Below are 27,065 nucleotides of genomic sequence, written 5' to 3' on the forward strand. Positions count from 1 at the left end.
TAACACAAGTAATGCAGAAACATTTTATTTCAAATTGTCAAATAAGACAGGTATGAAGACCATGCTTACAAACACAAAATTGATATATTCCGATTCATTCTTTGAACAAATGAATACATTTGGGTTTGATTTCTGGAATAATAATATTGAAGCAAAAACTGTTTGGGGTACAAGAGATTGGCAAGTACAAGGTATAGAATCATTGTTTAGAGCCTGCATGATCCCAGAACAAATTATATTTTTGAATGACACTATTCAACAAACTACCTGTCTTGGCTTAGCCAAAATCAAAGATTTGAACAAACCGTCTATTCCAAAGCCAACAGTGAACAGTAATAGCTCTATAGATGATGAGATAGACGTAAACCATATATTAAACCAAAACAGAACACACCCTGAATGGAAAAAATGGTTGATCTGGCCCACAGATACAAATAACTGTCAAGACAGATTCCTGAACAAAAAACAGGGGTTCACATTGACTAGGCCAGACCCTAGATATTCCCAAAGACAACATCCAGGGATAGTAACCACCTACAGCGTGGGCAAGCTCTGCCTTCAATGGCTACGAACGTCCACACTGGCTGAAATTAAGCAACACCTAACTTTACTTACAGAAGGTGCTGACTTGCGTGATTTCATATTGGGACCACGCAAACAGCGTCAAAAACGTTTCATAGCGGCCTCTATATATGCAGCTTATAGCGAAGTTTGGAAAGTAACTCAAATTGAGACAGCAGAAAAAATACGGGAAATTGACCGTATTAATTTGGAAAAATCACTTTCTGCGGTGGACAATGGGTTAATGACTCTGTCCTCCAGAATATATTCTCTGGACAGCATTGTGTCTTCAGCAATCGATATAATATCGCAAGACTTACTGATGTTACAACACAGTCAGTCCCAATTGCGTTCTATTGTACAGCTTGGCTGGACGTTACAAAATCTGCGTTCTGGCTATGTGCCTTGGCGTTTAATCAACACAACGTCATTATTTAATATCTTTAACCTTACTGATAAACAAATTAGTCTGGCGCAGAAGAGTGCTGACTATACAATTCTGAGCATTGAAAGACTTGAGAGATTACCATTAACAATGTCAGAACGACCTGTCATTGAATGAATAATACATGGAATAATAAATATTCCGATAACTACTTTCCAGTTTCAATTCTGCCAAAAATATATACAGGCAGGCCAGTATGAAAGGTTGGGTAAAGGGTACATTAAGTCAATATGGAACTTGCCCTATACACACGAATGTGTCAGTAATAAAGGCCAGAAAGTGTTTCTCAGTGGCAATAATTGTGCACGATCACTAAGCGGTACACTTCTGTGTCAGGGTATTAGCTTGCATGGAGCCTGTGAAGGGACTTCAAATAACCTTTCATGTTACCAGCTAGGCACACCTGCAACACAAATAGAACCATTCTTTAGGAGACTCTCGAACGGGAGTTACATTCTAATAGTAGATCGCAGATGTTGTAGTTTGCTGCCCGGAAAACCTTATCTCAAAACCGTGACTAGGAAGGTCATGTGCTGTGAACGAGTATTGTTCCCGAACGATTCTCCAGACAGGGAGGCAAGGTTATGGCCCGATTTGAAAATTGCTTCTATTCGAATAGATACTTTAAGCAGAATGAAGACTGTGCTCCTACAGACGCCGACCAGGCTCACGTCATCAAAAGAAACGTATGATCTCCAAGTTGCAAGGACAACAGAAGAGATTCATTCATTATTATCAACTAATTCCCCCATACATTTCGCAGAAATACTGAACGAAATCTTAAATATTTCTGATACCACTGGTGTCTCCAGTGTATTTAAAGCAGTGTTTTCGGGTGCTTTAACTCCATTCAAAGCCATCCTGGGTATTTTTCCAGATTTTGTCCATTCCATTTTTGGCGGACTTCCACTCCTTTTGGGACTAGTAGCGGGTATTCTATTTTTGATCCTGTTATTTCCCTATGGCAAACCATGTCAAAGACAAAACACCTGCGACAAGGGAAGAAATGATCCTAGCCATTGGCTACCGGGACCGGGTAACTAAAATCCTTGGACTATCCCGGCTTAGAGACCTGAACATGACTTGGTTTCTTTCATTTAGACCAATGTGGCAAAGTTGTGTTATGCCTGTATTAAGGTGCTTGCTATGCGGCGAAGAATGCGTGTTGGACAACTGTCTGGCACTACTATCGGATGTGCCAATGGACGCAGATACCTTGTTGGGTCCGGTAACGGCTCATGCATTGTGCTGTCCCCAGCGGCTACCAATCCTGATGACGGCATTCGTGGAGACTTCACCACTACGATTGAGGGGTAGTGAAGCACAAGATGAAAGCAGCATCGATCAGGTACGACCTTCAGTCAGCTATGCTGATCAAAACATCAATGGAGGCAATCATGCTCAGGCTCATGAATGCATGGTAACAACCTTTTCCGAATTAGTGGAACTTACGCAAGAAGCTGTTGACAGTTTTTTCAACAGTCTAAATGATATGATGTTTTCACCAGAGCAGCAAGAATAACTTTGAGCAATCTAGCACTCGGAGTTCCCTACATGCTGAATTTGGCCTTCAACTTCTCAGAAAGCGATATGAAAATATTTTCTCTCATCGTTTTTTCAGACTGCAAGAGTTTTTTTTTTTTTCTCCCCAATTCAAAAATATTTACGATTTTTTGGGACACTTATCTTCTGCTTAAAGTAGACATTATTCTTAGAGAACTAAATTTGTATTTTAGGTAGTCACGAGACATTCGCTATCCTCTAGCACTATTATACATAACTTTATGATTGTGATGAAATGGTCTCGCACTTTTTTTCTGTATTAAGAGCCATTTCATGTGTATTTTTCGCGTTTTTTCATGATAAATTTAAAATATGCGTTATATGTTTAGCATTATTAGACTGCTTGTGCATATGGTAGATGTGATAGTACATGTGATTATGTTTCGTATGTTTCGTAGTTTAACATTTTCAGGATACATATGAATGTATTTTGGGGTGGTACGATATACACAAACGCTACTGGTTTCACTATGCCTAGATTTGTAAATATGGACATAGTCTACGTGGAGTGGGTGTGATGTATTCCTATAGGTACTGTATCGATTCCCCTATTCCTGACCCTGGTCTGGTTAATAATTAACTAGCAGCCATCTAACGGTGCAAAAACTGTTATCTGATTAAGCCACACCACGGCACAGAAGCGCGTTATCTGATTAGGTCATAACGCATGCCATCTAATTAGACAAGCGATATTCCTCCAGCCCCTGATAAGGCATACGGACAGGGATGTGGAATTCCTATAGCCCGACGCCCAGGACATATTGTTTGGGGTCAAGGGCAACAAGTTTTAATGTGTATTTTGTCCTTGGGACAAGTAGGCCCAACCCCCTGCAGCACAAACCCTTTGGCTGCCAGTTTGCAGTAGCAAGTTAAGGGCCAGGTAACTGGACTATGCCTGAAAGTTAAGTTAATATTTGTGTGCCTATGTTAATGCTGTTCAAACTTGTATTTATGGTTCATTCATTGAAAGCCTTTATTATTAGGGTGAGCGCTCTAAGTAAATGTAAGTTCTGACTGCACTACTGACAGTAGTTCCAGTATAAAAATGTGTACTCACGGTTTTAAAGATTAGCAATGTGAGGCTATGCATAATGCTCCCAGAATGCTCTCGGATTAGATGCAAATATTTTCAGAAGCTTGAAAGCAAGATTAATGACTCTTTGCTTTCAATATAAAATGTTCCTAAAAAAATGAAAGTAGGAAAATAATACATTTTGCTAAACTACTGTGAAATTTCAGGTACCATTTCTTAGCAGCATCAATTAGTAAAATGTGTTGATGTATGCTAGTATTTCACAAAAATATTCATATTGGAAAATCAATGTAACCAGTTTCAATAAGAGTATGGGAAACATGAAAATAAACAAGCATTGGCAAAACCAGTAGGTCTGAAATTAGTGGTCAGCTTTTTAGTTTTGCCTATACGTGACTTGTTTTGGCATGGTTTTTGTAAAACCTTATTGATGTGAAAGCTGCCGGGCAATCACCATTATAACAAACAATGGCAAAAGCAAAAAAATGTGGTCTAAAAAAAAAAAAAAACACACTGCCACATTAGTTACTGCCACTGAGACAAACAACTGTGTGCCAATATGCTCCTTGTGAAAGAGCTTAATGCTGTCACTCACAGTGAAGCCAGCTGATACAGAGAGGGAGAGAGAATTTTAATAAACACAAAAGGTTGTGGTTAACGCCAGACCAAATTAGGGGCCCAATTAATAAAGAAAGTCTCAAAAGTGCACCCTTGATATATGTCCTTGCATTAAGTGCAGCTGTAGGGCTTTCGTAAATTTAAGAATTTTCAGAAGTAGGGCAAGAAATTGTACTCCTAGAAAATATTTGTGAACTGCAGTTTATCATGAGCAAATATGCATGTGTAGATTTGCTCATGCGAAAACCTGAGTGTTTGAAAGTTCATTTTCCCTTCAACCACTTTTTTCCCCAAATCTGGAAGAAGGTTTACGTCTGCCATTGTCAGGAGTAAATTTCCAACATTTCTCAGTATGGGAAAAGATTAGAGAAGAGTTGTTGAAAACCCTTACACATGCAAGTTAGTAGGTTTGCACAGACTGAAAAGGGCATTCCAACCCTGGAACTATTTCTTACCACTACCTTCAGTCCCAGTATGTAGATCTGCAGAAAAGTGGCAACATAAAGGGATTGCTAATATTCAAACACTTCTATGGTATGAACCCTGGCATAATCATAGAGGCTATATAAGAGCTGCCATAATTTGTCGCCGCACCACATGGCACCAAAAGGACAAGTGGATTTTGTTACAGGACAAGTAGATTTATGAAGCAACCTGCCCCATGGACAAGTAGATATTTTAATAAATTCCACACCCCTGATACGGAGTTCTCAAAACAAATCAAACCTACAGCGACCTGGGAAATTCCCATAGCCATTGTTTTGATTTCACAGAGAACTTCAGCAAAAGAATGTGCGAACGAGCCCGTTCATATGACATCCTTATTGACGTATATATGTCCATCCTTACGTCAATCTCGGCACCTTTCAGGTATAAATATTACCGACATTGCCTTAAGCAAACATGCGGTGGTGACGAGATCGGAGCAGCGAGACGTGCCGAGGAGCCCAGCAGAGAGCGAAGCCCACAGGCGCTGCCCCGCCTTCCTGAAGCGCTGAGAACGAGACGCTGCCTTTCTCCTGCTGAGAAATCCAGCTCCGGCGCTTCCAAGCAGCCCTCGCAGGCAGCTGGAATATCAAGACCTGGGATAAGAGATACCAGCCCTCCATCATTCTAGATCTCAGGTACAGAACTGAATAACCCCTTGCAGAGAATTCTCGAATCAGTCCCTTGGCAAACAAACTTAACTTAAACTGCTACTTATCTACTCCCGCCCACGTATTAGGCTTAGGTCAGGTACACTGGGGTAGGCGTGGTTAGAAGCACCAGTTGAGTATGATTAGTCAAATGTATATATGTATGTATCTATTTTATCCATTTTAAGGTATCATATGGCTTAGAAACCATATCAATGCTTTTACAGTATTATTTTATAATTCTGTCTTTACTGTATGCACTTTACTTAACTATAAGTATTACAATAATAGCGATTCATTTCTCTTGTATGAGAAAGGAGACTGATCAATAAATACCATCTTTTATTGAACACGCCCGTCTTTTTCTTTTCTCTACAATCTGGTGAAACTAAGAATGCACTGAACTGACTGAGTAAAATAAGTTGTCTTTTGTTTTCACACGACTCTAGAGATACACTCTTGATTAGGGGAGAGCAAAGTTGTCATGTTCTATGGTTGTCAGAAACTAAATCCCTTCTTGTCTATCCAGGGAGGTTAAAATCCTCCTTGCCTATTCGAGAAAGTTTCTAGTGAACTCTGAGCTAGCTGGCAAACACAAAACTTTAAGTCTAATATCGTCGGTAGAAGACCTAGTTAACCTCTGCCCTAGGTCTATACTATTGAAGATATTACTCCAATGCGCAGAGCCTATTGGGATGATAGGAACTACACTACAGTTGAGCATCTAAAATATAACATGTCTGAAGTCAAAAGATGTTCAAGAGGACAGCAGACTCTGAGATTATGTTTTTTGCAGTTTTATATTGCGTGAATTCGGCCCAAGGGCATTAGAGCCGTATTCATTAGCACCAGTTACATAGATTGCATAAGCCTAGCAATGGCATAGGAGCAGTCCCTTGAGGTGACAGGGAGGAGCACAGGTATACAGGCATCTACCAGCTTCACTTGCAAGAGCAGCGGCTGCCTTCTTAGCTTATCAGATAATTATTAGTGCTCAGATTTACACACATGTGAACGCGCCGCTGAATTGTAGACTGTGTCCCCTCTGATTTTAATGGCGCTAAAAAAACAAATCTGCATATTTGTTCTCAAGTTCTGGACGGTGAATGGCTGCAGGAAGGAAGGGCTTCATGACTAAGGGGTCGATTAGGATGGCAGACGGACAAAGTCCGTCTGCCATCCTGTCTGGGGCAGGTACCGTCCGCCACAAGGGCGGAGGAACCGTGCCCCCAATTAGGATGCACCCGCCACAGTGGCGGGTGCATCCCGCATTTTTAACATTGCGGCGGACGGTGCTTAAAGCACCGCCCGCCGCAATGCTAAAAAGGCATGCTGTGCGTTTCAAAGCACAACATGACAGGCACCGCGCAGTGCCTGCCATGTTGTACTTGGAAACGCAGGGGGGTACCATAGGTACCCCCATGTGCACCCCCAACCCCCTTCACCGTGGGGGCCCGCAACGGGCCCCAAAGCAAAGACCGTATGCCTTTCCGTGGCGGCATTGCCGCCACGGAAAGGCATACCCCACAGCCCATATCAAGGAGGAAGAAGGATACCTGCCTATGGACATGCAAGGAGGCCTCAGAAGAGGTCCAAATATATTTGCACTAGCCTCAAGCCACACTAGCAATTCAAAAAACAGTATTTAACAACATATCACGATAAATTGTATTTTTTATTATTTATTTAATTATTTATCAAAGCAATACCTTTTCAAATCATGCATTTCATAAAAACAGCTAGGTTACATAGAATTCATAGTAAAGAACATAACGCAACGGTGCATATGATTCTTAGAACAGAATATGACATGACGTCAGTTTAAAAACCAATGTGTTCTCACCAAAGCCCACACATCAAACCACAAACTAGTATCACCAGACATACACACACATACTTCTCACATCAAAATAAATGCTGCAATCACATTCACAAGTCACTAGTCACTCCGCAGAAATGTTCTAATCAGTGATCAATGGGGATAGTTGCATTATTCTCCCAGATCAGTCGGTTGGTCCTCGGGAGGTAAGGGTGCCAACACGCGTTTCGGTGTGAGACCCCAGCCGGGGTTACACCTTCATCAGGGCAGGAGTGGACTGGAGGGAAACGGTGTAGCAAAATCTAGATTTTTCGGACACCAGTTCTACATTTAAAGATGGCCTCTGCAAAGGATCATCTCGCTAGAGGAGGTGAACATTTATTTCCAATTCCGACCGCAGGGTGCTCCGCATCAGAGCTTTTCTATGGGTTTAACGTGAGGGCAGATTTCAGGCTGGCCGGAGATTTTCGGAGCTTGGAGAGGAAGACTTTCTGGCAACCGCCCGACTTACACGAATGCTCGCCACGGAGAGGAAGTGCGTATACCCGTCAGGATCCCGTCCAAGGAGCACCGGTGATTCGATCCCATCTGCCCCTGGCCAGAAACTTCCTCTCCAAGCTCCGAAAATCTCCGTCTACCTGCCTAGTATTGATGTGGGATCCCCCTTCTCCTTGATTATACCCCACAGCCCATCCTAATATGGCTGGCGGTGTCTGATAGACAACGCCACCATATTAGAGCTTTTCCGCCACGGTCGCAAGCCGACCACGGCGGAAAAGCGGTGGACGGTGTTTCTGACCGCCGCGGCCCCCCCCGCCATTGTAATATGGCGGGGGGAAATTGAGAGCGGACGGGCACGGATGGCGGACGGATCGCCACCATCTGCATGGCGGTGGCGATCCGTCCACCATCCTAATCGGCCCCTAAGTTAGGCGGCCTGATCCGGTGAGGCTGAAGGGCAAGACCCGTGATGCCAGCTGAAGGAGCCATGCGCTTCTAAATATGTGATGAAGGTGGCAGTGTTCATCCAGTGTGCCAAGAACGGTCCACTATTCACTTAGCTCTCGAAGCTTAGGGAAGAAATGAACCAGGCAAGACTCACAATTCTAGCGCAGCGCGCTGATCAGCAGCGCATTTATCTCTATTAGACTCGGAGTGTGAATAACTTTTAAATTACCCGTTTTGTATCTTATTTAATTATTTGTCAATTCTACCCTGTTTTTAACCCACTTACTTGCTCAATAATTGTGTCATCACCGCTTTTGGCGGCCCTTCTTCCCTTGCTTCGTAGTTGCAGCGCCATCTTGGGGGTAATTTTCATGACGGTAGCGCCATTCAGGGCAGCGTACTAGGCGGCGTGAATACCGAAGGTATTTAAGGTGGGTTGGGTTTTGGGATCCGGACATCTGACCAGGCAAGACTCACAATTCTAGCGCAGCGCGCTGATCAGCAGCGCATTTATCTCTATTAGACTCGGAGTGTGAATAACTTTTAAATTACCCGTTTTGTATCTTATTTAATTATTTGTCAATTCTACCCTGTTTTTAACCCACTTACTTGCTCAATAATTGTGTCATCACCGCTTTTGGCGGCCCTTCTTCCCTTGCTTCGTATTTGCAGCGCCATCTTGGGGGTAATTTTCATGACGGTAGCGCCATTCAGGGAAGCGTACTAGGCGGCGTGAATACCGAAGGTATTTAAGGTGGGTTGGGTTTTGGGATCCGGACATCTGACCAGGCAAGACTCACAATTCTAGCGCAGCGCGCTGATCAGCAGCGCATTTATCTCTATTAGACTCGGAGTGTGAATAACTTTTAAATTACCCGTTTTGTATCTTATTTAATTATTTGTCAATTCTACCCTGTTTTTAACCCACTTACTTGCTCAATAATTGTGTCATCACCGCTTTTGGCGGCCCTTCTTCCCTTGCTTCGTATTTGCAGCGCCATCTTGGGGGTAATTTTCATGACGGTAGCGCCATTCAGGGCAGCGTACTAGGCGGCGTGAATACCGAAGGTATTTAAAACGGTCATGGCAGCGCGCAGCGGTTGCGCGCAGCGGGAGCACGCCGGAGTCACGCCAGAGTCCAGCCCGTCTGTGCCCGTCCGTGCCCAGACGGGCTCAGGGCATGTCACTCTGTTTGATCCTGTACGTCACATGGATCCCATTATCAGGTACTCTAAGGATACTCTGATGTCGCTGCATGCCCCCAGACGCTCTGGTTGTAGCTATTGTTGGGTAGAAGGTACCCCCTATTCGAAATGTGCTCTCTGTAGTTCGGCCTGTGGCGCCAGGGATAAAACACAGTTATCTATGGCTTTGCTCAATTGCAGGTCTTTACCCTGCCATGCCACGGAAATCCATTCTCTGATTTTAGACCATAATTTGGACGTGTTGTTTCTAACAGAAACCTGGCTAACCCCTAGCTCCGGACCGGATACTGTAAAAGCCCTCCCGCCGGGATACCTCATATTTCATCAGGACAGGCCGGAACGGAGGGGGGGAGGGGTAGCCATCCTGTATAGAGACAACTATATGTGCAAGGCTGTTGATTGCGGCATCAATAATTCTGAAAGCTGTCAATTTGTGCTGCGACTATCCTCTCCTCTTTCCATATCAGGCCTCCTTCTTTATCAGCCTCCTGCCACTATGGGAAACTTTGTAGATTCCTTTATCGAAGCGGTGATACCATTAGCCGCTGCATCCTCTAATTTTGTAGTTCTTGGGGACCTGAATGTGCACTTTGATGACCCTCACGATGGATGGGCGAATGACTTACAAGGTATGTTGGGCTCACTTGATCTTCACCTTGTTAATGTCGGCGCCACCCATGAGAGAGGCCATCAGCTGGATGTTGTTTTTGCGAACTCGGAAAACCTGCTTGCCCTACATCCCTTGGCTCTTCCCTGGACTGACCACCGGTTGGTACCTTTTAGATGGCAGCTGGTGAAGGGGAAAGACCCGGTACCTCAACGGTACACAGTGGAACGTCTCTGGTCAAGGCTACCAGTGGAAAGCTGGGCAGCCGAGTTGGCAAGAACCTGTCCTCCCCCTGTTACTGATCCCACTGTAGCGGATCAACAGGTGGGCAATTGGCTCACTAATACTTTGGATTCGCTGATCCCGAAAAAGAGGAGGCCTCTCAGAGAAAGAAGAGTTGGCTCCGCCCCATGGTACACTCTCGAACTCAGGGCTCTTAGAACTTCATGCAAAAGATTAGAACGTGCATGGAGAAGAGAGCGGACCGACGAAAATCGGAACGACTACAAGACAGGGATGAGGAAGTACAAAGTGGCTTTGAAAGAGGCTAAAAAGAACTTTTTTAGTGATAGGATTGAGAAGGCAAGCAATTCACCAGGGGAATCCTTCAAGATCTTTAAAGAGCTGCTGAAGGCTCCGGTCCCCCCAGTTGTCCACGACAACCCGCAGGAGAAATGTGAGGAGCTGGCCGATTTCTTTCACTTGAAAATCGAGAAGATTTTGTCCTCACTGCCTGCGACGTCGCAGAGTTTGGAAATGGACGGCAGCCCAACAATAAGCCCCGTTGAGCTGCCCTCGTTCGGCCCCTTCTCAGAGGAGGAGGTCGAAAAAGTCCTGAAAAGGATGAAGAGTGGGTCTCCAAGTGACCCGGCGCCCATGAAATTCCTTAAACAGGTGGCAAATGTTCTTTCCAGTCCGCTTGCGGATCTTATTAACCTTTCGCTTGCCCAGGGCACAGTGCCTCAAAGGTGGAAATCCGCTGTTGTCAAAGCACTATTGAAGAAACCTGGATTAGATCCATCAAATCTGGCCAACTTCAGGCCCATTTCACTCCTGCCCGGCTTTTCAAAAGTCGCAGACAAGCTGGTCAACTACCAGCTCTCTCGCCATCTTGAAGACCACCATCTGCTAGGGGACTCCCAGACGGGTTTTCGCCCTGGTCAGGGGACAGACACAGCCTTGCTGGCAGTGGTGGAGGAAGCAAGGAGCATTCTTGATTCAGGGGGATCAGTGGCAGTGATCCTCCTGGACTTGAGTGCGGCCTTTGACACCGTTAATCATCAGGTGCTCCTCCAACGGCTGGCAGAGGTGGGTGTTAAAGGGATGGCCTTGAAATGGCTGAAATCTTTCCTCTCAGACCGGTCTTATCAAGTATGGGAAGGGGGAGAACAGTCCACCTTGTTCCCTCTTCAATGTGGAGTCCCGCAGGGCTCATCCTTGAGCCCTACCTTATTTAACACCTATATGGCTCCACTTGAAAGAGTGGTCTCCCCTTCAGGAGTGAAGATCATCAGCTATGCTGATGATACTCAGCTGGTTGTAGGCCTCACCCAGCTGGAGGAACAACCCGAAGTCCTTCATGACTGTCTTACTAATGTTCATCGCTGGATGTCCCAGTCCGCTTTGAAGCTCAACGGTGACAAGACTGAGCTGATGGTGCTGGGCAAGGCCAGTCCCTCTCTCATCACTAGCTGTTGGCCTCGGTCCCTGGGTGACCCGCCATCCCCCAAGAAGGAAATCAAGAGCTTGGGGGTTTGGTTAGAGGAAGATTTATCCTTCAGGACCCATGCTAGGAAAATCGCGGGGTTTGCTTTGGCTTGCTGCAATCTGCCCGCAAGGTGTTACCTTTGCTCCCTAATTCATCTAGGAAGCTTTTGATCCGTGGTCTAATTCTGTCGCGGCTCAACTTCGGGAATGCGCTATTTTTGGGCGCACCCGAAGCGACTTTTAAAACCCTTCAGCAGGTGCAGAACGCAGCCGCGAGGGTTTTGATGGATGTGCCGCAAAGACAGTCAGCTGCCCCCGCCCTGAAAGCACTCCACTGGCTCCCTGTTAAGGAGCGGGTGAAATTTAAGGCGCTATGTACGGCCCATAAAATTTTGCATGGTAGGGGTCCTTCTATTTTGTCCGCGATGGCACGCCCCTACAAGCCCACACGTTCATTGCGCTCAGATCAAAGACATGTGATGCAGACTACAAGAGTAAAAAGAGCTCGCTCTGGGGGCCGACGTTTCTCGGTGCAAGTGGCGGCACACTGGAACTCCTTGCCCCTCAAGATCCGCGCTGAGCCCAATATCCTGCACTTTAGGAAACTATTGAAGACACACTTGTTTCCGGTGTAGGACTGAGTGAGAGCCTTCCTTCCTGTGTTCACAGCGCCGGGATGCCCCTGGGTAACTGCGCGCGATACAAATTTTATATAAAATAAATAAAATAAAATAACCTGCACCACAAGAAGACACATTAAGACATACACTAAAAATACTTGTGCTAATATTATTTATCACTCAGGCCCACTGAAGGATTATGGAGGTTGTGAAATGGCCGCAACTGCAGCCAAGTTCTAACGCACAGGAGACCTGGGCTTCAACCACCAGGCCTGCGCAGCACACTTCACACATCCCTTCCTTCGGTACAACAATTGTAGAAGCAGTGATTTGGCGCCCATGCCCCATTCTATTGCGGCCTGGATCAGCACCTAAAAGAATGCATGGCAAAAGGTGTTCAAAGAAATGGCAGAATTTCAGATTCCTTTTTGCAAGTTGATCTAGCGTGAAGACGGCTCAAGTTCATTGGATCACTTTACATAGGCACCAGTTATGTATTAGAGCCAAAGAGACAACAATAAATCGTGTGCTCTCTTGAACTGACTCATACACAGCTCCGGTAGAGTGAAACCCGGTTCCGCAGATCTTTTGGGGGAAGGAAGGACAAACTGAGAGAGCTTGAGCTGTTAATTGTCTAAGATCACTATGTGTGTTTAAGAAGAGCTGAGATATCTTGTCCTATGAAACAAGCTCAACACCACACACTCACACAGTAAGCACAGCACACACACGTACTAACGCAGAACACTCAACACAGCGCGGCCTGTTCATGTCTCCTCAGATGGGTGTGGTGCCAGTGATAGAGCACGCAGGTCACCCGACTATTATTTTACCAAATACGTATCGGGCCCAAAAAAATTCAATTTACACTATTCATTAATCAGGCGACCTTGCACTCTACTACCAGTAACCCTTGTTCCTTCCTATTGATTCCTACTGTACCCGACTTACCAATCCACTGTTACGGGTACCTAAGATCACAATGGATCAGGGAGCTAGCTGTAAAAGAAAGGCAGACACAAAAATACCTTTTCTATGTTTGCACTCATAAAAATAACCAGAGACACAGGAAGTTTTAAAACCTTTATCTAAACTTCATCAGATTCCGAAAGCATAAGATTTTCAGTAAGTAAGCAATTAATAACCAAGATTACAAAGATCACGTATCCATAAAGGAAGTATATGAGACCAACCATTTATGAGTCTAAAGGAAGGTAAGAACAGGGAACATGCTAGTAAGAATTTTCAGGTTTAGACTAGGCGTGGAGCAGCTAATACGGAACATACTAGAATAGTACGAGAATTTTATCAGTCTATGGAAACTTGAAAGATAACATGTGACTATTAGGAAGGGTAGAAGTGGCACACACTACTATTTCAATACAGATTTATTATAATTTGCTAAAGGAGGGTGAAGAAAAGGAACATCTATATATCATGAACTGAAAACAGGAATGTACTTAAAAGGATGGGTAAGAATATGGAACATGCTAGAATAACAACGATAATGTATGACCTTTTCATTTAGTAGTGCGAAAAGCATGGAAATTCAAATATGCAAGAGTATGACTTTATTAAAGCAAAGAAAGGAAAAATAGAAGATGCAGAATAGATGTCTCAGCTCTATATTTACCTAGTATGGTGTGAAGACCAACCCTGGCCACGGGTCAGTTAAGGACGGGAAGAACCCTAAGGAAAGACAGTCGCCAGTAGGCCAGCAGGTGCAGAATGGACACTTCAGGACAGGACAGGGAAACCAAGTTAGGATCAGGACAGGACCACCAAGGTAAGACCAGCACCCGCAGTTCGGAAGCAACGCCTGTGCTCCACCCTCTCTGCAGCTATCAGTCAGAACCCCGATTGGGTTATCGAATTCCCCAGCAAAGTGCTCCGCCAGCACTTAAGGTTCAAAACCCCCCTTGGGTCTCTGGAAATTACGGACAGAGTGCTCCGCAGCAGTCTGTATCAATTACCTATTGAGTGCGTTGGGTCAGTGACAGGTCAGCTATTCAGACAGGTCGGATAATTTCTCTAGCTAATCCTAGGCTAGTTATACTGTTTTTGGGTCAGTGTACCACCCCCCAAATGCTGCAAGTGTAAGAATCCCCAATTTTGATTGGTCCACAAGTAGGCCAGGTCAACACACCAACCACATTTCACTTCTACAAGACTTAATTTGCATACTCTGGGACCGCCTATTGAATTTGGGGTTCCCATGACATAAATCTTAACGTTACAATAGTGCATCTATGAATTATGATACATTTAGAACAGTTCAGCTTTTTCTGCTAGGCGAAGGTGCATCTTCCCAGGCACATCTTGGCTGGGACCTCAGCTTGGCAGGGTTTCAATGCCACCGGCAGAAGACTGTCATGCGCAGAAAGGCTGTTCAATATGGAGTATTTTCATCCCGCATGCTCACGGATTTTCAATACATGTAAAGTAAGCGAAAATAATTTAGAACATAGAAAATAAATGATTACACTGTATACCAGGAATCCCTATATGACTCCCCTTACTTTATTTCAACTATAGCATTATTATTAATGCGATACGAACAGAAAGCAGAAAGCGGCAAGACAAGCTTCGGCATGTGAGAACACAAATCGGCCATCTTAAGTCAAGTGCGCAAGCGCGAAAAGTTCCCACCAGAACTGAGAGTACGTCACGTCACGTGATTGTGACCGACGCATGCACAGAAGAAAATCCCGCCAAGCAGCGGCCATTTTTAGAGGCAAGCTTTGTTAAGGTTAATAAACACATAAGCAAGCATCACTCGGATACCCAAAATGTCAGAATAAAAGGGAAATTAGTAAGACAAACAAGTTGATTTAGTTCATTATAGTTATTTGAGGTTCATGAGTACAAGCAAGCCGCTTTACGTGCGAATTCTTGCTCCATCACCAGTCATCAAACATAACAGATTCTGAGAATCGAGATGCCCTTTTCACAAGAGCCTCACATCATGCCTTGCAGCTCATCATCGTCTATCTTTACAAAAGACAGATTTTTGTAAATATTTTAATTCACTTTCCACAGCTTCTGCGATAATTACACTGCAAACTTACGACGATTTCTGGGTTACACATGGCAGTGTCCAGTTTGACAACAAAAATACAGTTTATCGAATCTTAAGGCACAAATGGGAGCTTCACACAATGCCAAAAGCCGAACTATTTGAGGTTTTTTTCCTCTTGATGGTAGTTTGTGTCAGACCTGGGAAACTGTATTTAGGATAGCTGTTTGTGCTTTACAAAATTAAATAAATTATAAAATTTCATGCGCCATGTTACGTTATCCCACCTTGACTGTAAAATAGGCTTGTTCTTTTTTACATGATAAATATTATATGGGTGTGATATCACTGTATGCGACGTCATTGCATGCCAATTTGACCACCTCACAACTATTTATGCCCTTTTAACGACACATCCTGCCAACTGCTGTGCTACTGTTCAGCACATGGGATTGTGCTGTCTAAGTGGCAACATTTGAAAATGTTGTGCAACTGCCAGTGCTTTAACTCCCACAACAACTGCATGCCTCCTGTTTGGGCTAGGGGAAAGGGACATGCGAAGGAACAACGTATAGTGTTAACCAGTGCAACACCTTGTTATTCCCCATGATATCAAAACGTCTGTACTGCAATTTGGGGCCGGAACAGTTGTTGAGTTGAAGAGTCATCTTTCAAAGAACCCAACATGAAAATCCATTAATTATAAACAATCTGCTTCCTTTCCTTTTAGTTGTTGACTTTAAGCCTGCCTTTGATCATGTTCAGTACTCCACTGCCTTTTGGCTAGATTCGCACTATAGAACTAACATACACATACATGCACAGTGGTGAGCGGCTCCTCCGCTATGGGGGATGAGAATCACCACACTGTTTTTAAGCAGTGCAGAGTAAAGGAAATATAAAATGATAATAACTTTGAGTTATTATCATTTTATGTTTCCGTCAGTACCAGTGGGTGGGCGGGGCTGCTCTGCTCTCAGAGCAGGGCAGGGGAAGAGTGATTTGCCCACTCCTAAGTGCACATGACTGTTTGGCCGGCCCTCTCATGCCACCCAAAACAGTCATCTGCACTTTCCCTGTTCTCCATGCAGGCTGCATTACAGCCTGCGTGGAGAACATGCCCACCCCTCCATGCCCTGGCTGAGCTTTGTACCAGGACACTCAGGCCAATCACATGCTGCATTGCAGCACTGTGATTGGTCAGGGGAGCCTGGGTCCTTACCAATCACAATGCTGCACAACAGAGCCTGGCTGTGCTTCCTTTTCCTCGAGTTTGACGAGGAGAGCAAGAGAAGGGACGCAGGACCCAGCAGTAAGCTAAGTATTATATTTATTTATTTATTTTATATTTCGCAACCCCAGCGCCCTCACAACCATTCCCTCTTCCCCAGCACGCACCCCCAGCCGGCCACCCGCAAGCAATGCCGGCCGCCACTGTACATGCTCCATCTACTGACGTCTGAAGGACGGCAGCGTCTGCCGATATGGCCGCCGTATAAAACAGATGCTGCAATGCGGGATATCAGCAAATGACCTGCCCGGGATATTTCCTCACGATGGTGCCTGGGATGGAACGGACCTGCTTTTGAAATTCCAAAGCTGTGTGGCCCGTCCACTGCTCGTGGAAACCTTCTCGTGGAAACCTTCCCTTGGCCGCAGCAGACATGCCGGTTTGTTTGCCCTGAGCCTAGAGGCACCTATTTGCCAAAGACAGAGGTGAGCGGCTCCCCTGTACAAGGCAAATTGGCGGCTACTATCGCGCTGCCCACCATAATGGGAGATGTGTCCCAGCGCCCTTTCAGGGTCTGCGCTACGCCTCGAGAACTTAAGGACATCGGGGGTGATCTTGTGTCCTCTGTAATATCTAATGGGAGTCCGACCCATCCCTCCCCACAAAGCTCTGTCATACTCGGCACTCTCTCGCTTTGGAAAAGGGTCCCAGGATGCCTGACCCCAACATGGCCGACATTTGTGACTTCTTACCCCTTGCTGAACTTTTACCTACTCAACCCTTTCTGGACTGTGCCTGTCTTCAAGAGGACTTCTTGATCTCTTTATGACCATGGACCCCCTACCCCACCCTCCCCCCTGTACTACTCTGACATTCCCTGAAGACACATGACCTCTTCCTGGACAGCGGAGTCCGAGGATTATGTCCTATGCCCGGTGGAGCTGCTCTGTTCAGCTAATGAGGAGATCGGACTAGGTTCACCCCCTGACCGTCACCTGCCCAGCCAGACCTTGGGCACAGTTTTTCCCCTCTTCTTTCTATCTCGCCCATCCTTCCCCCTCATTATATTCATGCCTTGCTTCTTTTGCCTGGTTCTCCTTTCTATCCACCTGTCTGACTGATACCTCTTGGTGCTTCCTTGAGAGTTATGGGGGAGACTGGCCTCGGACTCCCTCACTGACCGTCAACTACCCCTTTCAACCTTTGGGCTGACTTTACCTCCGTCTCTTATTCCGTCCTCTGCCTCTCACTCCCCCCTCCCCCTTCCCTCTCTACTGATCTCCCCTTCTCTCCTATTAATGTGTCTCTTATCTTTTGATGTAACATAAAATTGTTATTATTGTTGTAACTTTGCTGACAATATGTAAAGCGCTCTGATACCTACGGGTCTAGCCAGCGCTATATAAAACTCTTTAAATAAACTAAATTAATAAATAAATACAATGCTGTTCTAAAATCCCTACAGGAAAATCGCAGTGCTATGCATGTCTTCGTCCTCATTCCTGCTGTGGAAGCAGCAATTCAAGATTTAACGGCCTAGTTTGTTCCTTACCTTCCTTACATATTATTCTGGTAGGAAAGGTTTGCACCATCACAGTGATTTGATCTTCAACTATTTATTGGGGGTGGGGGCAGACAGGTAATGCAGAGAAAGGATACGTTTTGCAACTCCATAAACGTATGAAAATCCTGACATTTATATCTATGAAGGACAAGACATGCATGGTGTGAGCTTTTTGCAACTCCTGCTTGGATTGTCACTACTGTCTGTTCATGGGGCTTCCTGCACTATTATGGGTTTGTTAAATTGGCAATAAAGGACTATGGGGAGGCTTGGCTGGACGAGCCAACATGGCTGCCACTTTCTAGAGAGCTCTGGCCCACTGTGGCAAACATCTGCTGATATCATCCAGCATCAGCAGACCAGGACACCTCCGCACGCAAGAAGAACACATATGGGACAATATACATCATCGACGGAGCCGTGGTCATAAACAACAGTACTTATTGGCCCAAGATGCTCCTGAGCAGGCCTACCTGGAGGGATGCTGGTGTCTCCCTGATGAGAAGCCTGGGGATTGGGCGCCTTGTTCGGTGCTCAATGAGGTGCCCATCCCTGTGGGGTCAGTGGAGGCCCTGGCAGCTGGGGAGACGCAGAGAAAAAACGCAGTTCCGTGGCAGGTGGATGAGTCGGCTGGCCCGCGCAGCTAGTGAGGATCTGGCGCCGCCGTTGCAGCTTACGACCGGGTGCCTCCCGGTTCACTGGGCTAAGACGGCTGAGTGCGGGGCCGCTCCCCAGCGGTAAAGCATTCAAAAATTACTTGGGGGAGTGGTGGCTGGGGGCCCTTCGGGATGCTCAGGAGCGGCCCGTCCTCAGAGGATGCCAGAGCCTTCCTGGCATTTCAGCCAGCGCTGAGGGACCCCAAAACAAATTCATCAACCGGGGACAATGCGGCCCCCAGGGGAAGGGAGGTTGGCAGACCAGTCTTCCCCTGGGGAGTTCGCGCGATAGATGGGACAAGGTGTTAGGTAGTGTAGGGGGTGGGTTAGGGCTAGAGTTAAAAGGGGGCAGGGGAGGAAGCCCTTCCTTTTCCTGTCCCCAGCGCATTAGGGAATAGGTCAGGGAAGTTTGAGTAGGGGTCTTCGTGTTGTAGGTTAGTTAGGGGTGTCTGGAGCATACCTGGTCGGTCGGTCTGGTGCAGTCTTACAGCCTCTGGTGTCCCGGTGTGCTGTTTGATTCGAGGCAGTGTCGGTCCGAGGACAGGGCCTCACCGGTAGAGTACGGGCCTTGCTGGGCTCCTGGAGGCGGGGCAATGACGGAGCCGGATGCGGTGGCGGTTTGCGCCGCGCTACTGGTGCTGGGCCGGGCTGGGAGGTCCGATCTCCTTCAGCCCGGGGTTTTGGATCAGGCGTGGGTCGGTATGACCCGCACACCGAGGTCCGCATCCGCGGGAGTAGCCGCGGCGGTGGCAGCGTGTCAGGACGAGGCGCCACTGCCCAAGTCAAGTATGTCGGGGCGGGGCAAGAGGCAACCGGAGGCCGGCAAGCGCGGCGGTAGGTGTCAGAGCCTCCCCGCGCGTCCCCCTAATGTGCCGGCTTCCCTGGAGAGGCCTGAGAGTGTGAGCAGGGGGGGCGGGGCGGCGCAAATCAGTAGTGCAGCGCCTGTGGGCGTGGGTGATGGTGCGTCACACGGGGGCCTACAGGCCCGTGTGCTGGGCATGGAAGGCTTTGGGGGCACATCGGGGGAGTCCAGTGAGGCTAGTGGGGGGGGGAGGGTGAGAGCGCCACAGAGGAGCCTGCAGGAGACGACTTTGTATTGCTCCTGTGAGATGGGGAGTCAGAGGAGGAGAACGGGGGGCCCTTGGAGGAGCAGCCAGTGGACCTGTCCTGTAGGAAGAAAGGAGTAGTCAAGCCCCATAGTTCTAAAGTGAAGGGGCCTAGAAGGCCCACACTGCACAGCCTGCCTGGAAGCCCCCAGAGGGGGGCCCCCCGGCCCCTCCCTAGGGTGAGGGGCGGGTTTCTGATTTACCAGACCAGGAGCCCTGGGCTGATAGGTGGGAGCGCATGTCACTGGAGGAAAGGATTCGCGACCAGCGTCGCATCATAGAGGAAACGGAACGGAGGTGGCAGGTTTTGTGTGATGCTAGGGAGACAGGTTGGTGGGGTATGCCCGGGGGCATGGTGCCCCTGCCGCCCGTGCATGAGGTTGGAACAGGTAGGGGTCAGGTTAGGGGGACCTCAGGGTCTCGTGGTGAGTGGGCCTGGCTAGAGGGGGCAGGGACTGCTTTGGCAGCACAGAGACCTGAAGGCGCTGGGCCTCCTCAGGAGAAGACGGCCTGGGGGGGGGGGGAGCAGGCCAGCGGTGGAAGCTGGCAGAGGCAAGGGTGGGCCAGGGGGGCACAAAACGGCCTCCAAGCGCCGGGGCGAAGCAGCATGGGGGTGGGCAGCAGCTGTTCTGGAGTGCAAATTTGTGCCTGGGGTGAAAGGGAAAGGTGTGAAGAGAGTGGCGAGTGAGGTGTGGAGAGCGGTCGTGAAAGTAGTGGATGAGGAACAGCTGGACTATGACGAGTATGGTGAGGATTTGGAAGAGGGTGAAGTGCTTGAGGAAGGATGTTGGGGGAAGAGTGAGGCGGCAAAAGAGAAACTTGGTGTTTTGCAGGAGGCGCAGGCCAGCACCAGTCGGGCCTCGAAGGTGTGTCAGAAGTCGACGGATGCCAGGAGGAAGGACCAGGAGGTGCCCACAACAATTTCAGGTGAGGGTGCCTGGTGGGATGCGTGGGATGACGGTCCAAAGGGGGACGTAAAAAGGCCTGCCGGTCGGTGGGTGTGGGGGATGGGTCTGTGAGGGATGCTAGGGTGCAAGGGGATGCGGTGGGGAAGACGCAGGTGGTGGTAGCCAGTGTGCAGACTGACAAGACTGAGGACCAGGGTGGAAAGGAGGACGCGGGGGACAAACCACGGAAGAAGTTACCGTATATGGGTTTGGCGATCCCACTCGGGTCTCATTTGTCAGAAAAGACGAAAGCTAAGATTTGGAAGCATGAGCACGTAGACGTTTTCAAATTGTTGCTTTGGGAGATTCAGGCCAAGGAAGGTTCCAAGGAGGAAGAATGGGAGTAGACAAGGCGGCCGAGGGTGCCTGTAACTATGGAGAATTGGACGTCGGCGTTTTTGATCTACGCCAGTATTTATTGTGAGTAGCATCTGGACAGGGCAATAGCTCTGTTTAAGTAAATGGATGTGATCAGAAAGGCGCAGATGCATTTCGGGGGGTTTGCCTGGCTCAGTTATGATGAGGAGTTTAGGGCCAGGATTAGTGTTAACCCGGATAAGGCGTGGGGGGATATTGATCAAGAACTTTGGGTGTAGTGGATGTCCTCTACGCAGGCGGCGGCATCTACCCACACGGCCAGTGCCCTCCCGGTCGCCTATCGGCCGCTTCAGTCGCGTCCCGCCCAGTCTGGGACGGGGGGGCAGGGATCTTCCGGTGGATCAGGGAGTCAGGGTACTTACACAGGAACCGCTGGTCAGCAACCCAAGCCTGGGGGAGCTACCACTGGGGCATGCTGGAACTTTAATAAAGGTTTCTGCACGCGATACCCTTGCAAGTTTAAGTTTGGAGTGTTCCAAATGTGGTGGACGCCACCCTGTCACACAATGCTTTACGCTGGCCACACCCTCTGAGCAGTGGAGGATTACTAGAGGACGGGGACAAGCTGGGCCAAAGGGCCCCTACACCGGTTGATGTGGAGGCCATGGGTCCATGGCTCTCTCGGTACCCTAATAGAGAGGCAGCATTGAAGTTGCATTGAGGGTTCACGGAAGGGTTTTGGGTTGGTTATCAGGGTGCTCGGGAGAGGCGATGGGCGGAGAACTTGCGATCTGCGAAGGAATTACCAGGGGTGGTGGCAAAAAAATTGCAGAAGGAAGATTTGGAAGGCAGGATCGTGGGCCCGTTTGACACGGGCCGGTGTCAGACCTCATTATTTCACCTTTGGGTGTGGTCCCTAAGAAGGAGCAAGGGGAGTTCAGGCTGATTCACCATCTGTCCTGGCCAGAGGGGAGTTCAGTGAATGATTTCATTGTGGAAGAAGACTCCAGGGAGTTGTATACTTCGGTCGACAATGCCATTGGTCTGGTGCGGGTTTGTGGTAGGGGGGCGGAATTGGCAAAATGTGACATCAAGTCGGCCTTTCGTCTCCTTCCCATTCACCCGGCTGATTTCTCCTTGTTGGGGATGCAGTTTGAGGGGGCCATTTTTGTAGACAGGGTCTTGCCGATGGGTTGTGCGATTTCCTGCGCGCTTTTCGAAAACGTTAGTTCCTTTTTGCAGTCGGCCTTTGTGGACAGGAGTGGGCATCGTCTGGTGTCGCACTATCTTGATGAATTTTTGTTTGTGGGGAGGGGACAGACGGGGGAGTGTGGGGCGGCTCTGGGGCGGCTCTGGGGCAGATTCAGAGTTTGGCTCATGATGTTGTTCCTTTGGTGCTAGAGAAGACGGCAGGGTCCAGCTGCTGCTTGACCTTTTTGGGAATTGAACTTGATTCGGTAACATGGCTGGCACGTTTGCCGGAGCAGAACGTGGCGGAGATGCAGGTTTTGCTGTTTCATGTGATTGGGGTCCGCAAGATTGATTTGAGGGTCATGCAGCGTCTCTTGGGGTTGCTGAACTTTGCTTGTCGGGTTGTGAGGGCCGGGAGGACGTTTTGCAGGCACCTCGGCATGGCCATGTCAGGGACAGTACTCCCTCACCACAGAATTTGAGTCACGCTGGGGGTCCGGTCGGATTTGCGGGTGTGGGTATGTTTCTTGGAGGATTTCAATGGCGTGTCCCTGGACTTTGCACACAATAAGATGGTCTGGCAGGTGCAACTCTATTCGGACGCTGCAAGTGCGGTCGGTTTTGGAATCTTCTGGGACGGGCGATGGTGCGCAGAACAGTGGCCGGCTCATTGGTTGAAGCAGGGCAGGAGCATTGCTTTTCTCGAATTCTTCCCCTTATTGGTTGTATTGAAGGTGTGAGGACCTGAGTTTCGTTTTGTTTTGAGTTGCATGGACAGGGGATTGTTGCAGACTACGATTCGCAGATTGAGCTTGGTAAAAATGGTTGCCTGCTTCATTTGATCTAAAAATGTAGGAATTAAAGGCAAGGGATACTGTTTTTTAATTGTAACATTATTCAGGGCATGTTAATCTATGCACGTACACAATTCCCCCTTTTCTTCGGTATAAAAAATAAAGGCGAAGAGACTGGAGATTTGGAATGTCGTATGAAACCATTAGCCAAGCATTTGTCAAGATATGTCCTTAAATATTCATTCTCCTTTTCAGTGAGAGCATAAATACGACTACAAGGTAATGTGGCTCCGGGTACTAAATATATACGACAATCATATTCGCGATGTGGTGGTAGTGTTTTCGCTCTCTTTTTATCAAAAACATCTACCAGATCTGCATATTCCTTTGGGACACCATCTGTAAGTAAAATGTTTTGCAACTCCTTTGGAAAGTCATATCCTTGTACCTTTTTTTTTTCTAACACATTGTGTTGAAAACAATGAGAGATACAGTGTTTAGAATTGAATGTTATAATTTTCTTAATCCAATCTATTTGAGGATTATGTTGGATTAACCATGGAATACCTAATATCAAGCGGAATTAAGGGGCATCTATGACATCAAAAACAATCTTTTCTGCATGGTTTGTGGAACACATCAGTTAGACTTTGTTTGATTTTGTATTAAACCAGAGGTTAATTCTTTCCCGTCCACTGCATGTACAATTTCAGGATGACTTTTAGGCACAGACCGTAACACTAAATTTAGCAAAAATTGGGTATCAATAAAGTTTCCAGTAGCCCCAGAATCAATTAAAGCATCAACTGACCAGGTGTGTGAGTCATTGTTTTCAGTTTGTAATATAACTCTAATGCTAAGGTGGTGGAAGGTAGTGGAAGGGACTGTGGAGGCCAAACTAGACAACCTACTCGACAAACTAACCTCATCTTTTATTGAGTTTTCTAGTTTTCCGATGATTGACTGATAGCTACTTCACTGGTCTTAGTTTTTCCTTTGTTTGGACGAGCGGGGCATTCCTTTATAAAATGACCTGTTTTCCCACAGTATAGACATTAAGTCATAAGTCATAAAATGTATATAGCGCACTACATACCCAGAGGGTCTCAAGGCGCTTAGGGAGGGGAGGAGGATTACTTGTCAAATATCCACGTTTTAAGTTGCTTTCTGAATGCTAGGTGGTTTTGGGTAAGGCGAAGGTAAGTGGGAAGTGAGTTCCATGTTTTAGCTGCCAGGTATGAGAAGGATCTACCTCCCATGGTGGTCTTGTTGATACGAGGTACAGTGGCGAGGGCTTGGCTGGAGGATCGTAGTTGGCGGGAGGGGGTGTAGAAGGACAGTCGTGAGTTGAGGCATTCTGGTCCGATTTCGTAGAGTGCTTTGTGTGCGTGGGTTAGAAGTCGGAAAGTGATCCTGACGGGTAGCCAGTGGAGGTTTTTCAGGTGACCAGAGATGTGTTCGTTACGCGGGATGTCTAATATGATCCTGGCTGAGGCGTTTTGGATTCGTTGGAGTTTTTTCTGGAGTTTAGCGGTAGTACCTGCGTAGAGGGTGTTTCCGTAGTCCAATCGGCTCGTGACCAGATCATGGGTGACTGTTTTTCTGGTTTCGGTGGGGATCCAGCTAAATGTTTTTTTGAGCATGCGAAGAATGTTGAAGCAGGATGAGGAGACGGCGTTGACTTGTCTGTTCATTGAAAGTGAAGAATCCAGGATAACACCTAGGTTCCGTGCGTGGTCTGTCGGGATGGGTGCAATTCCAAGGGCTTCCGGCCACCAAGAGTCGTCCCATGCAGAGGGGGAAGTACCTAAGATGAGGACTTCTGTTTTATCTGAGTTCAGTTTCAGACGGCTGTGTTTCATCCATTCGGCAACTTCTTTCATGCCTTCGTGTAGGTTAGTTTTGGCGGTGCTGGGGTCATTGGTGAGTGAAAGGATCAGTTGAGTGTCATCCGCGTAGGAGATGATGTTGAGGTTGTGTTGGCGGGCGATGGCCGCGAGGGGGCTCATGTATACGTTGAAGAGGGTGGGACTGAGTGAAGATCCTTGTGGTACGCCGCAGATGACTTCAGTGGCCTCGGACTTGAATGGTGGAAGTCGGACTCTCTGGGTTCTTCCGGTGAGGAACGAGGTGATCCATTCAAGTGCTTTTCCTTGAATTCCGATGTTTCTGAGGCGTTGTAAAAGGGTGCTGTGGCAGACTGTGTCGAAGGCTGCGGAGAGGTCGAGGAGGATGAGGGCGACTGTGTCTCCATTGTCCAGCAGAGTTCGAATGTCGTCTGTTGCTGCGATGAGGGCGGTCTCAGTGCTGTGTTTTGCTCGGAAGCCAGACTGTGAGGAGTCGAGGGATTTGTTTGCTTCGAGGAAAGCGGCGAGCTGGTTGTTGACAGCTTTCTCGATGACTTTGGCCGGGAAAGGAAGGAGCGAGATGGGGCGGTAATTTTTGAGTTCGGTGGGGTCCGCTGTGGGTTTTTTCAGGAGGGCGCTGAGTTCAGCGTGTTTCCAGCTTTCCGGGAAGGTGGCGGATTTGAAGGAGCAGTTGATGACGTCTCGGAGGTGTGGTGCTATGACGGAGTCTGCTTTGTTGAAGATGTGGTGAGGGCATGGGTCTGTGGGGGATCCTGAGTGGATGGAGTTCATCAGGCGGATGGTGTCCTCAGTGGAGATAGGGTTCCAGTTGTTAAGGGTGTTCAAGGGGGGTGAATGTTCCGCATATGGTTGGGTGGGTTGGTCGCCGGGTTGGTTGTCGAAGCTGTTGTGGATGTCTGCAATTTTGTTGTGGAAGAATGAGGCTAGGGAGTCGCAGAGAGCTTGGGAAGGGGTGATGTCGTTGGAGTTGGCCGAGGGATTGGTAAATTCCTTGACGATGTTGAAAAGTTCCTTGCTGTTGTGGGCGTTGCTATCTAGTCGGTCCTTGAAGGCGGTTTTCTTGGCCTTTCGGATTAGTTGGTGGTGTATGCGGGTGGCGTTTTTGAAGGCGTCCTTGGTGCTGGTGGTTGGGTCTTTTTTCCAGGCCTTTTCAAGGGAGCGGCAGAGTTTCTTGGACTTCTTAAGATCATCGTTGAACCATGAGGCCTTCTTGCTGCCAGGTTTGCTTTGACGTTTTTTCAGTGGTGCTAGGATGTCGGCGCAGTTGGATAACCAAAGGGTGAAGTTGGTGGCGGCTTGGTCTGGGTTAGAAGAGTGGGCTGGGGTGTTTAGAAGGAGCGATGAGGAGATCTGGTCGCTGGTGATTTTGTTCCAGTTTCTTTGCAGAGTCGGTTGGGGGTGGTTGATGGGTTTCGGCTTGTTGTAGGTAAAGTGAACGCAGCTGTGGTCAGTCCAGAGGAGAGCCGTAGTGTGGCTGAAGGAGAGGTGATTGCTGGAGGTGAAGATAGGGTCGAGAGTATGACCTGCTATGTGGGTGGGGGAAGTGACCAGTTGTTTAAGTCCAAGGTTGGCGAGGTTGTCCAAGAGGGTGGTGGTGTTGCGGTCGTTGTTCTTTTCAAGGTGAAAGTTGAGGTCTCCCAGAAGGATGTATTCTTTGGAGGGGAGCGCGTGTGGAGTGATGAAGTCCGTGATGTCTTCACTGAATTTTGCGCGGGGTCCTGGTGGTCTGTAAAGGAGGGTGCCTCTGAGTGTGGTCTTGGGGTCGATGTGGATCTGGAAGTGAAGATGTTCAGAGTTGGCGAGATTGGTGTCAGAGCTGGTAGAGATGTGGATTGATTTTTTATGGACGATAGCGATTCCTCCTCCTGTGTGGCCGGTACGGTCCTTGCGTGTGATCTTATAGTCTTCAGGGATGGCAATGGTGATGTCTGGGGCGGAGGAAGCGTTCATCCATGTTTCTGTTAGGAAGGCGACGTCTGGAGAGATGGTGTCTAGTAGATTCCATAGGTCAATGGCGTGCCTGTGGACCGAGCGGGTGTTGAGCAGGATGCATTGTAGGTGGTTGGGGTCGGGAATCTGTGGTGTGGTTGTAGCGGAGTTGTAGATGGTGCC

This window comes from Lissotriton helveticus, chromosome 5_1 (genome assembly GCF_964261635.1).
Source record: "Lissotriton helveticus chromosome 5_1, aLisHel1.1, whole genome shotgun sequence".
Classification (NCBI taxonomy): domain Eukaryota; kingdom Metazoa; phylum Chordata; class Amphibia; order Caudata; family Salamandridae; genus Lissotriton; species Lissotriton helveticus.